Genomic DNA, 14438 nt, shown 5'->3' with positions numbered 1-14438 from the left:
AGTCTGTATTCACAAAAACAATGAGGAGTCTGGTGGCATCTTAAAGACTAACAGATTTATTAGGGCAAGTCTCCCTCAGACAGAGACAAACACCTACAAGATCTTCATCAAGCGTTCTTAAAACTACAATACCCACCTGGGGAAGTGAGGAAACAGAGTAAGATGGGTACCCAAAAGTCAGCTACTACAGGACAGGCCCAACAAGGAAAACAACAGAACACCACTAGCCATCACGTACAGCCCTCAGCTAAAACCTCTCCAGCACATCATCAACAATCTACAACCTATCCCTCACTCTCACAGATCGTGGGAGGCAGGCCAGTCCTCGCTTACAGACAGCCCCTCAACCTGAAGCAAATACTTACCAGCAACTACACACCACACCCCAGAAACATAAACCCAGGAACCAATCCTTGTAACAAACCCCACTGCCTACTCTGTCCCCATATCTACTCTAGCGATACCATTAGAGGGCCCAGACACTCCATCAGGGAGTCATTCACCTGGACATCTACTAATATGATGTATGCCATCATGTGCCAACAATGCTCCTCTGCCATGTACATTGGCCAAACCAGACAGTCTCTATGTAAAAGAATAAATGGACACAAATCAGACATCAGGAATGGTAACATACAAAAGCCAGTAGGAGAACACTTCAATCTATCTGGACATTCAATAACAGATTTAAAAGTAGCCATCCTTCAACAAAAAAACTTCAAAAACAGACTTCAAAGAGGAAGTGCAGAGCTACAATTCTTTTGCAAACTTAACACCATTAATTTGGGCTTGAATAGGAACTGGGAGTGACTGGCTCACTACAAATGCAATTTTTCCTCTCTTGGTACTGGCATCTCCTCATCAATTATTGGGAGTGGACCACATCCACCCTGACTAATTTGCTTGTCAACACTGGTTCTCAACTTGTAAGGTAACTCCCTTCTCTTCATGTGCCAGTATATTTATGCCTGTATCTGTAATTTTCACTCCATGCATCTGAAGAAGTGGGTTGTTTACCCATGAAAGCTCATGCCCTAATAAATCTGTTAGTCTTTAAGGTGTCAGACTCCTCGTTGTTTCAGTAGTCCCAATGACATCAAAGCTCAGATCTATACCATTTAGTGTCATCTGTTCTCAAAAGTAGTTTGTCACAGAAAGAATGTGACATTCTTTTTCTCAGAAGTTAGATCTTATGGAGAGACTGTAATTTCCCCACAGTTAAGTATACAACTAGCTTTCCTTTATAAACCCAACTAATTAACTTCAAAATTTACCATCCACCATTTACAGCTAGAATCACTAGCTCTCACTGGAGCCAAAAGATGTAAAATGAATCAGAATTTTCTGTCTCTCTAATTTTGAGAGACATGTTCCTCCCCCCCCCGCACCAAACAAGTATTTTTTTCCAATAGTGAAATACTTCACTTTGGGGAAAAAAATAGTAATAACTCAGGAAATCCTTGAAGTTGCCTGATGTCCTTTTATATTCCACTTTAAAGAGGAAAAAAAACAAACTTCCAAAAAAAATTTTCTAGTTGAAGAGAATACAAGAGAAATTTCAGGTGGATCAGTTAATTTGTCAAAATTATCGGGAGCATGGGAGAGTCAAAATCCATAGTTTTTGCTAACAGAATACAAAATGTATTTGGCATGATTAAGGCTACAAATTGGTCACAGATTTCATTATTTTTTTGTGACCTTTGCAACTTCAGCCCTGGGCAGCAGGGCTAGGGCAGTCAGTTCAGAAATACAGAATTCCTTTTGATAAAGTCACTGCTTTTGTCATCACAATTCTGCATAGAATATCAGTGTTGAAAGGGACTGCAGGAGGTGATCTAGGCCAACCGCCTGCTCAAAGCAGGACCAATCCCCAACTAAATCATTCCAGCCAGGGATTTGTCAAGCCTGACCTTAAAAACCTCTAAGGAAGGAGATTCCACCACCTCCCTAGGTAACCCATTCCAGTGCTTCACCATCCTCCTAATGAAAGTTTTTCCTAATATCCAACCTAAACCTCCCCCACTGCAACTTCAGACCATTACTCCTTGTTCTATCATCTGGTACCACTGAGAACAGTCTAGATCCATCCTCTTTGGAACTAGGGTGACCAGATGCCCCGATAAAATCGAGAAGTCCCGATATTTAGGTGTTTGTCCCATGTCCCGACCGATCTTTGGTCGGGACGCAATTTGTCCCGATATTTCACTCCGCCAGCAGCACTCGGCTTTTTTTTTTGCTCTGCCAGCAGACGACCCCTCCCCCACATGTGTCCCCATATTTTCTTCCTCATCTGGTCACCCTATTTGGAACCCCCTTTCAGGTAGTTGAAAGCAGCTATCAAATCCCCCCTCATTCTTCTCTTCTGCAGACTAAACAATCCCAGTTCCCTCAGCCTCTCCTCATAAGTCATGTGCTCCAGCCCCTTAATCATTTTTGTTGCCCTCCACTGGACTCTTCCCAATTTTTCCACATCCTTTTTGGAGTGTGGGGCCCAAAACTGGACACAGTACTCCAGATGAGGCCTCACCAATGTCGAATAGAGGGGAATGATCACATCCCTCGATCTGCTGGCAATGCCCCTACTTATACAACCCAAAATGCCATTAGCCTTCTTGGCAACAAGGGCACACCGTTGACTCATATCCAGCTTCTTATCCACTGTAACCCCTAGGTCCTTTTCTGCAGAACTGCTTCCTAGCCATTCGGTCCCTAGTCTGTAACAGTGCATGGGATTCTTCCGTCCTAAGTGCAGGACTCTGCACTTGTCCTTGCTGAACCTCATCAGGTTTCTTTTGGCCCAATCCTCTAATGTGTCTAGGTCCCTCTGTATCCTATCCCTACCCGTCAGCGTATCTACCACTCCTCCCACTTTAGTGTCATCTGCAAACTTGCTGAGAGTGCAGTCAAGTAACACGGGGTTACCACATATATGAACAAAATCTGGGAATGAAGCCTCAAAGCATTTTTTTCTGAATGCAGTGCACATAACATGCACTGCACATTATCTCAACTTAGGGGGCGATATCTGGAGAAAAACATTTGGAAAAGTAAATGGACTTGTTATTGCTGTAAAACGTGCATTCACTGCCTGCCTTGCCCGCAGAGCATGGTTCAATCAATCATTGCAGGAAAAAGGGAAAGTGCCTGCAATTCCCATTCCCCAGTAATTACATGGTGGAACAGCTGATTTGAAGCTGTCCATTTTCATACCACGCAACTGCAGGATTATGTGGGTTTTTTTGAGGAGTGAGAGTGAAGCTGTAGTTCATCTGTTTAAGATGTGGTCACTTTAACAAAACCAACCAAAATAAAAGCAGATATATTGCAGCAATTGAAGCATTTGGACCAAGAATAATGGCAACTCTCACTACTTATGAAAAACCAGAAATCAGACTGCATACGGTGGCAAATGATTTGCCTGATCTTGCCAGTTGTGAAAAGTCCTTCAGTGGCACAATTGACAACCTGTTAGCTAAGAGAGCCCTTTGCGAAAACAGCGTTAAAACTGAAGCCTATGACTGGTTCTTAATGGTTTTGTCAATCCACTGGTTTTTTTTGTTTGTTTGTTTAAAACCCTGCCAAGTGTTTGATCCCAATCAGCCCAAACTTCTTGACCCTGCATCACTAAATGTATTTGAGTCTATTCCCTTGTTTGAAGACAATGACTTGACAAAAGCCATGTTTTTTAGCTACAGCACTGCAGTTTCTGAAATGAAGTGCCTTGACATTGTGGCACTTGGAAAGATCGCTTTCCACATCAGTAATAGCTCTGAGGTGTTTATCATTGCTGGTTAACAGTGCAGGCAGAGATCATTTTAGTGTTACAAAGATATCTTGCGAGATGACAGATGCTCAAAGATGACAACTTTGCGATATACAACATGCTGTTTCAGAATCACGGAAAGCTCTGTTAGTAAATGACCATTTTACACTCTAACAATTAAATCATGTCAGTAGTCAAAATTATATAACGTTTGATAGCAATTCAAAAGCTCCTGTACTGATGTAGTGAAAACTGCATTACTGTGTGCACATTTCCATTATTTCATTGTTTATTGCCACGTCCTGTCCGTGACTTAATAAAAATACCAGAGACAAAAATCTTAGACTTAGTCATAATCCAATATGGACATTCCAACAGCCACATCCACCATGAAAAGATTACAAGGTATACAGTAACTCTGAATGTATTAAAGTTATGCACACGAGAGACGTGACATCAATTTAAATAAAAGAGGAAGAGCCAGGAAATGTTGACTCCTAGTCTTGGATCTGCTGCACTGTGTGGTCCTAATATTATTTCAGTAACTTATATAGAACCCTTCATCCAAAGATCTCAAAATGTATTACAAACCTTAATTATGTGTCAAAACGCTCATAAGATAGGTTGGTAACAGTATCCTCATTTTACAGATAGAAAACTAAGGCTCCAAAAGATTAAACTTGCTGAAGGCCACAGAACAAATCAGTGACAAAACCAGGACTCAACTCCCAATTCCATCCATAATCCAGCAGGCCACATTAGCTTCTAAATCATTCATTTAACATCTCCGTGCCCCATCTATAAAATTAAGATGTGTTGCCCTCCACAGAGCTCAAAGAAAACAGTATAGGCATGGCTAAATTCTTTCTTCACATTCCCTATCCATACTCTACCCACAAGCATGAGAGTACTCTGACTGGTCACCATCTATACTGACAAAATGATGCAAACCACCAGACTATGATCATACATAACATAACGCATGTACATCTTACACAGTACTTAAGTTATCCTTACGCAACTAAAAACTATCCAATTCATCACTCCTTTATAAGACAATACCAATATCACATCTTTTTTCATTTCATACACATGACAATAACCCAATATATTTCCCACGTACCAGAAGTTGGAAATTTTACTATCATTTTAGCATTTTGCTATCTACAATGAACAGGTGTACTCCAGTCACAAACATCTTCAACAAAAGAACAGACATACTAAGGGCTAGTCTACACTTACCAGCCGGGTCGACGCGGTGAGTTCGACTTCTCGGAGTTCGAACTATCGCGTCTAATCTGGACGCGATAGTTCGAACTCCGGAAGCGCCACAGTCGACTCCGGTACTCCACCACTGCAAAAGGCGGTGGTGGAGTCGACCTTGGAGCCGCGGACTTCGATTCCGCGGCGTCTGGACAGGTGAGTAGTTCGAACTAGGGTACTTCGAATTCAGCTACGCTATTCACGTAGCTGAATTTGCGTACCCTAGTTCGACCCCGCTTCTTAGTGTGGACCAGCCCTAAGTCAGGCCAATGGTCCATCTAAGTCCAGTATCCTGTCTTTTCACAGGAGCTGGTCAAAAATGCTTCAGAAGACGAGAACTGAATGGGACAATTTCAAGTGATCCATCCCCTGTGGTCCAGTCCCACTTTCTAGCAGTTGAAAGGTTAGAGACAACCAGAGCGCAGGGTTGTGTCCCTGATCATTTGAGCTAATAGCCATTGATGGACCTATCCTCCATAAACTAATTCTTTTTTGAACTGAATTATACTTTTTTCCCACAACATCCCTTGGCAAAGAGTTCCACAAGTTGACTCTGCTTTGTGTGAAATACTTCCTTATGTTTGTTTTTAAACTTATTAACTGCCTGTTAATTGTGTGACCCCTAGTGTGTTATGTGAAGGGGTAAAGAACACTTCCCTATTCACTTTCTCCATACCACTCATGATTTTATGGACCTCTCTCATATTCCTGGTTAGTTGTCTCTCTTCTCAGCTCGATAGTCCCAGTCTTTTTCATTTCTTCTTATATCAAAAGCTGTTCCACACCCCTAATCATTTTTGTTGCCCTTCGCTGCACTTATATATATATGAAGGTCTTCTCATAGATTGAACCAGTTACTAAAGATAGGAATCAAGGGGTAGGAATAAATGGTCAGTTTTCACATGGGGCTCCCTACAGATCTGTAGTAGGACCTTTTCAGCATATTCATAAATGCTCTGGAAAAGGGGACAGATGGGGCAAAGTTTGCAGATGATACAAAGTCACTCAAGATAATTAAATCCAAAGCTGACTGAAGAGTTACGAACGGACATCAGAAAACTGGTGTCTGGGCTACCACATGGCAGATGAAACTCAATAAGTGCAAAGTAATGCACATTGGAAAATATACTCCCAACTATATGTACAAAATGACGGGATCTAAATCATCAGTTACCACTCATGAAAAAGAGATTGGCATTCTTGTGGATAGTGGTGTATATATATTACATACACACACCCCACAATTTTACGTGGTGGTGTTATATCTTCTGTTTTATTATCTATCCCTTTCCTAGTGGTTCTTAAAACTGTTAGCTCTTTTGACTGCTGCTGCATACTGAGATCGGGGTCGGCAACCTTTGGCACGTGGGCTGGGCCAGTTTGTTTACCTACCACATCTGCAGATTCAACCAATCGCAGCTCCCACTGGCCGTGGTTCGCTGCTCCAGGCCAATGGGGGCAGCAGGAAGCAGCACAGGCTGAGGGATGTACTGGCCACCGTTTCCCACCGCCCCCATTGGCCTGGAGCAGCAAACCACAGCCAGTGGGAGCCGCAATTGGCCGAACCTGCAGATGCGGCAGGTAAACAAACTAGCCCGGCCCACCAGGGTGCTTACCCTGGCAAGCTGCGTGCCAAAGGTTGCCAATGCCTGGAGTTTTCACACCACTATCCACAAGAATGCCAATCTCTTTTTCATGAGTGGTAACTGATGATTTAGATCCTGTCATTTTGTACATATAGTTGGGAGTATATTTTCCAATGTGCATTACTTTGCACTTATTGAGTTTCATCTGCCATGTGGTAGCCCAGACACTAGTTTTCTGATGTCCGTTTGTAACTCTTCAGTCAGCTTTGGATTTAATTATCTTGAGTGACTTTGTATCATCTGCAAACTTTGCCCTATCTGTCCCCTTTTCCAGAGCATTTATGAATATGCTGAAAAGGTCCTACTACAGATCTGTAGGGAGCCCCATGTGAAAACTGACCATTTATTCCTACCCCTTGATTCCTATCTTTAGTAACTGGTTCAATCTATGAGAAGACCTTCATTCTTACCTGACTGCTTAGGTTGCTTAAGAGCCTTTGATAAGGGAAAGGCTTTCTGAAACTCCAAATACCCTATATCTACTCTCACCCTTTTCCACATGCTTGTTGACACCCTCAAAGAATTCTAATAGATTGGTGTGTTGACTTTTCCTCAGTTTATACATAACCTTTTGGCTACATCTATTCAGCTGTGTAACCCATAGAGGACATGCTGTAAGAGTATCATACCCACAGATAAGCGACACATACTTTGGCATTTCCAGACTTCCCCACCTGTGTTCCCTCTGAGCTGCGTGGTTGGGCATCTGCCCAGGAGAGATTCAAGTGCCACCCAGTTGATTAGCAGAGCGCACACATCTGGCAGCATGTGTTCAGGTGCCCCTTCCCCCCGCTGCTTTGCAGCCACATTGCTCCATCCTGCAGCTGCTTCTGGGACCCTCCTGGTGACTGTACAGAGCAGGGGAAAGGGAAGTGCTGATGTTAGGGTATCCCCCTTCCTCTACCCCATCTCTGCAGAGCAGGGGAGAGGGAACAGTCTGGCTCAGGACTCGGAGCTGTGACAGTCTGAGGTCTGGATAATGAGTGCCTTTCTTAGGGACACTGCACGGTTTCTGAGACTTCTGCTCACACAGTGTCTCTCTATGTACCCCATCTCCACAGAGTGGGGGAGGGGAGACAGGGCTCAGGACAGAGCAGGAGAGCTTTCAGTGAGTGCTTTAAAGAGTGCACGGCGTCTCTCAAACTTCCTCCGCCACCAGCACAGTGTCTCTGGGTCGGAGACACACACACACACACACACACACACAGTCACCTCCCAACACATTTGTATTATTGTTGTTCTTACCTCTTGGTACTTCCTGCAATGCACATATATTCTCTGTAAATTTCAAAGTGTTATTTTAGTGTTTTGACTGGTCTATGCATCTGATAATTTTTATTTCTCTTACACTTAAATTTAATTATTTGAGTAGTGAGTTCTAAAATGCCTAACTTGTCCTGGCTGAAGTAATAATTATCCCTATGGTAACTTATTAAAAATATATATTTTATCTAGGTTTTTTGTTTCTACTGGTAACGTACATCTGCACATACATAGATGCACGTAAAATTTATTCCGCACATGAATGGAAAAAAGAGAGGGAACATTGTTCCCCACCCTTTTAGGTACAAACCAAAATAAAGGTACAACCTTACTGCTAAAAAACTGGTAGATGTGCATCAGCTGCACAAACAAACATCATGATGTATCAGATTTGTCTTTCTGATTTACCAGTTGAGTTGTATAATAATAATCAGTTTAAAACATAAGTATAAAAAAGTAGCCCCCCCCCAAAAAAAATAGTACATTAATTCCTCTTACTTGAAAGAGGAAACTTCTTTTAATTTTCATAGATATATGCAAAGAAGTATACACATTTTGTCTTTTCCTTCCACTATTGCTTCTGTCAGTGATTGACCCTATTTGCTATTCCATTCTTCTCTTATCAAATGTAACTAGTTTAAGAAAACTAATAAATCTATATGGCAAAGAAAAAAAACTGTATGTAATTCAACTCAAGGACACTATTAGTTAAGTCCAGATGTCCTTAGTCATTTCCATATTAAAGTGTATTACATTATCCATTTTCTCTACCAAAAAAAGGAAAATTTTCAGATCTTGTAGCAGAAGAGTCTGAAGCCATTTCCTCCTCTGTCCCTTTCATCCTCTTCTTTGTCCAAGGCTGTCTCAGGCTATCAAATCAGATGTTTCTTCAGAGGAGATGCAAGTGGAAAGAAACAGCATTAGTTTAGCTGAGATAGTACAATGCTTCCCTAGTAGGATAAGGCACTTTTCCCCTCGTTTTTAAAACTGGGAGATTTTGCTAACTACCCCATTGCATTCCTCTCATGACGAACCTTGAAGTCATGACCCCAAGACTGGTATCCATGGTTCAGTCTATACCTAGGTGATGCAGCAACATAAAAATCAATATTCATCATGCTATTCAAGAAATCAAAATGTTGCTCAGATGCTAGGATTTGACCTATAGATGGCATGAGCAGTCAAGGTTGGTATAAAGTCCTCAAAGTCTGAAACAAGAACTGAAGCTGGGCAACAAAGGATGGTCACCCACTAAGGCCTTTATTTGCACTTCAAGAGGCCAAGCTTCTTTGTATAGTGACACACAAAAATCACATCAATGTTCTTATCATTCTGAAGCCTTGGTGTGGGCCTCTTCACTCAAACCTGGAAAAGCCAGCAAAATGTTTTAAGAACATAGTTCCACTGTAGACATAAAAGGCTTGTAGCTGATTCAAAGGCTTCTGCAAACCTTTATTATACAATATTCAATCTTGCCTTACTTTCCAATTTACTCCTAGGAGAATTGTGTTGAATGCTGCACACGTGCAGTATTCATGTCCCCTGCAGATTTATTTGCTTCCCTGCAAAAAAAAAATTACATCTGCTGAGGAAGCAAAGGGAAGGTGCAAGAGCAGTCACCTGCCCCTCCCCGGCAGCACAGGGAGGTTGGCTTGGACATCCAGAGCAGCCTGTAGAGACATAAATCACCGCCGGGGGGCAGCAAACATGTACGAAAGAGAAAGAGAGACTCTCTCTCTCCCTTGCTATTGCAGCAAGCTTGGCGTGGAGGGGCAGGGTTTTGGGATGTTTCTGAGGCAGGCAGGCATGAGGCAGGATCTGTCCCCTCGGTCAGAGCAGAATATAGCAGCCTGCCTGATTAGTGAATTATTCCCATTGTATTTATGAATTCCCTCAGGAGTACAGAACAGGTGTAAGAGTTTCAAGGCTCCTTTACATTGCCAGAGTAGTGTAGAGGACAGTATGACCTTATAAATGCTTATGATGATTTAGTGATTAGAACTAGTCTGAATTTTTGGACAGAAAATTTCCTATCAAAATGTGCTCCATGAACTGTTTTATATTGGCTACTGCCCATCTCCAGAAAGGTCAGTAGCCAATATAAATATTGAGTTTGATTCCCCAGCCCTCACTTGCTCTTCAGTTGCCTACGATGTAACACTGAGCATATGGCTGCATATTTTTTTTTTTTGACTAACAACTAGAAATAAAGGGTCAAACCTAGTTACATTACTATTAGGTAAGCGGGTTTGGGGATTTCTTCCAATGCTCCCCACTCACATTCTCCATCCATTGTATTGTAGTTTAAATAAGTTACCGAAATAATTGAAACCAGAGTAATTCTATTGCATTATTTTGACAAATAAAATATGCAGAATTTTAATATATTGTGCACAGAATTTGATTTTTTGGTGCAGAATACCCCCAGGAGTACCAGTTGTCTAACTTCACTGTGTTTCTGCATACTTGATCAGCGAGAATTAAAGTATATGTGAATATCTGATCCTGGCAATGTCAATCCTGCAGAAATATTTCAAGGCATCCCTGCCGCAACACATGGATGTAGATTCCTCCTTCCCACCCTGGGCTGCCCTCCTCTCCCTAGCACCAGTGGTGCCCTCCGAGCTGCCCTCCTGAGCTACCCCCCACAAGTTTAAGTCACAGGAATTTGTAGTAAGAGTCATGGACAGGTAACGGACGTGAATTTTTGTTTACTGCTTGTGACCTGTCCATGACATTTACTAAAAATAATCATTACTAAAATGTAGCCTTACTAATAAGTCACTTTTTGTGTATATACAGAGTATTTCCCTTCTCTTATAATATGTAGGTGGTTCAACCCTTTTTTTTTTTTATTAAAATAGTCTCCACATTGGATTTTGTTCTTACTTAGTCCACAGCATTTCATGCTAGATGTATGAATAAATTTGCTTTTTAAGGTTTTCCTACCTTTGTCTCTATTTATAACTATTTATAAAGAAAAGCAACGAGGAAGAGAGAAAGGATGGTCCATTGGTTAGGACACTAACCTAGGTTTTAGGAGACCTTGGTTCAGTTTCCTGTTCCTCTGAGCAAGATGCTTGGGGTCTCTGTGGCTCAGTTTCCTATTTGTAAAATGGGAATAAAAGCATTGTCCTATCTCACAGAGGTGTTGTGAAGATAAGTTAAAGATTGTGAGATGCTCAGATGATAATGATTGAGGAAAGTTAGGTACTTAAGACAACCTAATGTGATCATCTTCTAAATACACCACTAGGACATTATGGAGAAATCAGAGGCAACACTTCTGTGTGTGCACTGAAACACAAAATTATGTTATTTGATAGAAGTACAGATCAAACACTTAAAAGAGAAAAACCACTAAATACTCCTGTTATAGCTTGATTTTGAGTCTTCAGAAGCTCAGAGATTTAACAAATGATCTAGTTTCCAATTCTCTCTGAAGCATTAAGTTACAGATAAATCCATGTATTGCATTGACACTAATGCCAATTTAAGATGTGACCTTTTCTGCACTAACATCCAAGGTGAGTGTGTCTGCCCCTGGATAAATTCAAAGGCTTACCATGGTTTGTCATTCAATTTTCTCTTTCTGGTCTATGCTTAAAACTCAGACCAGGCATCAATATGTAAACAGAAAAATAAATTTACTTTTCTTCTAAAAGGGCAAAAAGCCAGTCAAAAAGAAAATATCAGTATTGAAGAAAAGCCTAGAAAAACATGTAATAACCTGTCCAAACAAAGTTAGGAGTCTGAATTCAGGAGGCAAGGTAATTCATTTAAAGAAACATGTATAAATTAATAGGACACCAGTTCCCCAACTGTGGTCTATTAACCACTGGTGGCTCAGAATGCACCTGCTGGTGATTAACCAAGAACCAATAGGTAACATGGTGCTGGCCCTTTCTCTTTTTCCATCTACTTCAAATGTCCTTGCCAGAATGCCCGTAAAAGCAGCTGCGAATGTGGCCAGTTTAGCTGCCTCCCTTTCAGGCCACTGCTCCATAACATAAGTAAACAGAAGCCAGGCACCATCAGCAGCCCTTTTGGAAAAAAGGAATACCTAGAGAAAGATTGAAACAAGCAGCATGCACAAAAGAGGAACAGAACAGAACAAAAAGAGAAAACAGTGATTAATTTTAAAAAGACAATATATTTATTGCATTAAGGACAGTTAAATATATTTAGTCCTTTCCTAAAAATTACTTATTCATGTAAGCAATTGCTATATTGCTATTGCTACAACAATGTCCTGCAACCCCAAAAGGCAAGGAGAGAGAAAACACTTCAGTTGTGGTTCTCTCCATGAGGATGTCTGAGAACCCAGGCTAGGAGCTAGAGAAAACAAATGCCTTATACAACACACAAAAAAAGGGGAAACTGACTGTTTGTGAAAGGAATCAGTTTAAAACTGCGTTTAAGGATGGAATTCTAAAAGGGACAAAAAGAATAGGGGCAAGTACTAAAACGAAGGCCTTAAAGGAATTAGGACAAACTTCATTACACTGAGCAAACTTTATATGCATGACCAGAGGCAGCAAAGGACAAAAGAGATTGTAAAACTGTGCCCCCCCCCTCCAACCCCCCCTGTCCCCAAAGGGAGTTAACACATTTAGATGGGGAAAAAAATATGGCAAGATAACACAACTCACCTCAGTATGTGGAAACAAACATAAGCCTTGTCTACACTTAAAATAAACATTGACCTAGCTACGTCACTCAGGGATGTGAAACATTCCTATCCCTGAGCACTGTAGTTAAGCTGACCTAACCTAACCTAAGCTAAGCAGGCCTACTGCCACTCAGGGAGGTGGATTAGCTGCATTGATACAGGAAGCATCTACAATACAGTGGCATAGCTGCAGTTGTGCCACTGTGACTCCCATAGTGTACACAGCCCTTAGATCTTAGTCAGGTCCCTCATCCATCTCTGTAATCTCCTATGTTGAACTAAATGAAAATTCCACTAGACCTCTTGGCATGACAGTTTTTAATACAGACACACAACTATCACTGGTGCAACAGCAATAATTTCCCATAAGACTCAAAGACAGCATTCATTTAAACTTTGAACAGTTTTGGCCTTTAAGCAATTCATTCTCCTCCACAAAACGCAAAAGGTCTTCCCATCCCTCTACATTTACCGCCAATAAATTTACACTTTGAGGTCACCGACAGAAGTCTGATTCTCTTTAGACACAACATCAAGACCACAACATAGGACTTTAATCATTCTTGTTATTTAGTGAGTTCAGAATCCCTTGAAGACCACTTCACTAGGCATGCTTCGTATCCTTCACACTATTACTCACCTTTCTAAACCTCAAATAATAATCAAGTGTGATTCATCAACTTTCCCAGCAACCCCGAGGTATAATCAATCTCTAACAGTCGTTTATAATCTTTGTCCCCAGTACAGAGTCTGATTTTTGTACCAACAATGGTGGTTTCAGCAAGAAAAAAAAAAGTTTCTCATTTTTCATTTTACTCCAACTTGTCACTGTTCTAGTCCTTTCCCTTCCCCACCCCTTGCTCCTTTTCTCAGTTCAAATGTCCACTTCTCAGACTTCTCATCCAGTCCTTCTCTATGGACTCCAAGTCCTAGTCTGCCCCTCATTGTTCCAATCCCAGTCCCCTTGCCCAGTCTCCCTCCATTCTCCTGGCTCCATGTCTCCAGTGTCTATACTTAGCCAGTCCCACTTCCCTCTTCTTGACTCTTCATTCAATCTTCCCCTTCAGATGTCCCCACGCACATGTTCCTCATCCCACTGGCTTCCAGTACCTGTCTCCCTCCCTGAGTTCTTTATCCAATCTTAGTGCCTCACCTCCAGGTTCCCTGTCCCAGTCTCTTTGCCAACCAGTACCCATTCTACTGCCACACCAAAGTTCCTTAAAAGCTATGTCTCTACCTCCCAACAAGTTCCCCGTCCCACACTCCTCATCCAGTTTCAGGCTCTCCCCACCAGACTCCCACTCCTACTCCTAATTTTCTCGCCCAGCCAGTGCCAGTCTTCCCACTACCTCAACTCCCACTCTGTTTTCCTCCCCTTCACCTTCAATTCCTTCCACCACCATTCCATTCAAATGGCTTCTTACTACATGCTGCCAAGGGAGGGAATCAGAGCACAGGGGAGACAGTCCTTGCTCTCAGTTCCCTGACCAGCCCACAGAAACCTAAAGTTTCTATTACTAGAACAGTCCTGCTCAGTCCCCTGCAGGAGCTTGCTCAGTGTGGACAGAATCTTTAGGTAATTGAGCTACGAAGCTCTAGCAAGCCTCTACTGAGCATGTGCAAACTGATTTTTCACATTATAATAAATCTGCCCAAATTTGGGCAGATTTTTACAGGGACTGCAAAAGGCACATCCTTAACAGAGACGATACCCCTTCCAAGTTTCATGTTCTTTGCTCCAAAACATGGGCGCACTAGAGTCTCTCAAAGAAAAGGTTGCCAGAATTTAACATAGCAAGACAACGTTTTTCTCCCTACCCGTTATCAGAAA

The 14438-nt window shown here is 41.8% G+C and overlaps 1 protein-coding gene across 7 annotated transcripts in view; it reads right to left on the bottom strand.

The window, feature by feature from the left end:
- Window positions 1–14438, bottom strand: part of TAX1BP1 (Tax1 binding protein 1) — a 76106-nt gene that overhangs the window by 58362 nt on the left and 3306 nt on the right. The window lies entirely within an intron of this gene.

The sequence above is a fragment of the Mauremys reevesii genome, linkage group 2, assembly GCF_016161935.1.
Source record: "Mauremys reevesii isolate NIE-2019 linkage group 2, ASM1616193v1, whole genome shotgun sequence".
Lineage (NCBI taxonomy): Eukaryota > Metazoa > Chordata > Testudines > Geoemydidae > Mauremys > Mauremys reevesii.
Note: the sequence above shows the minus strand (reverse complement) of the source record. Positions and strands in the feature narration are given on the sequence as shown.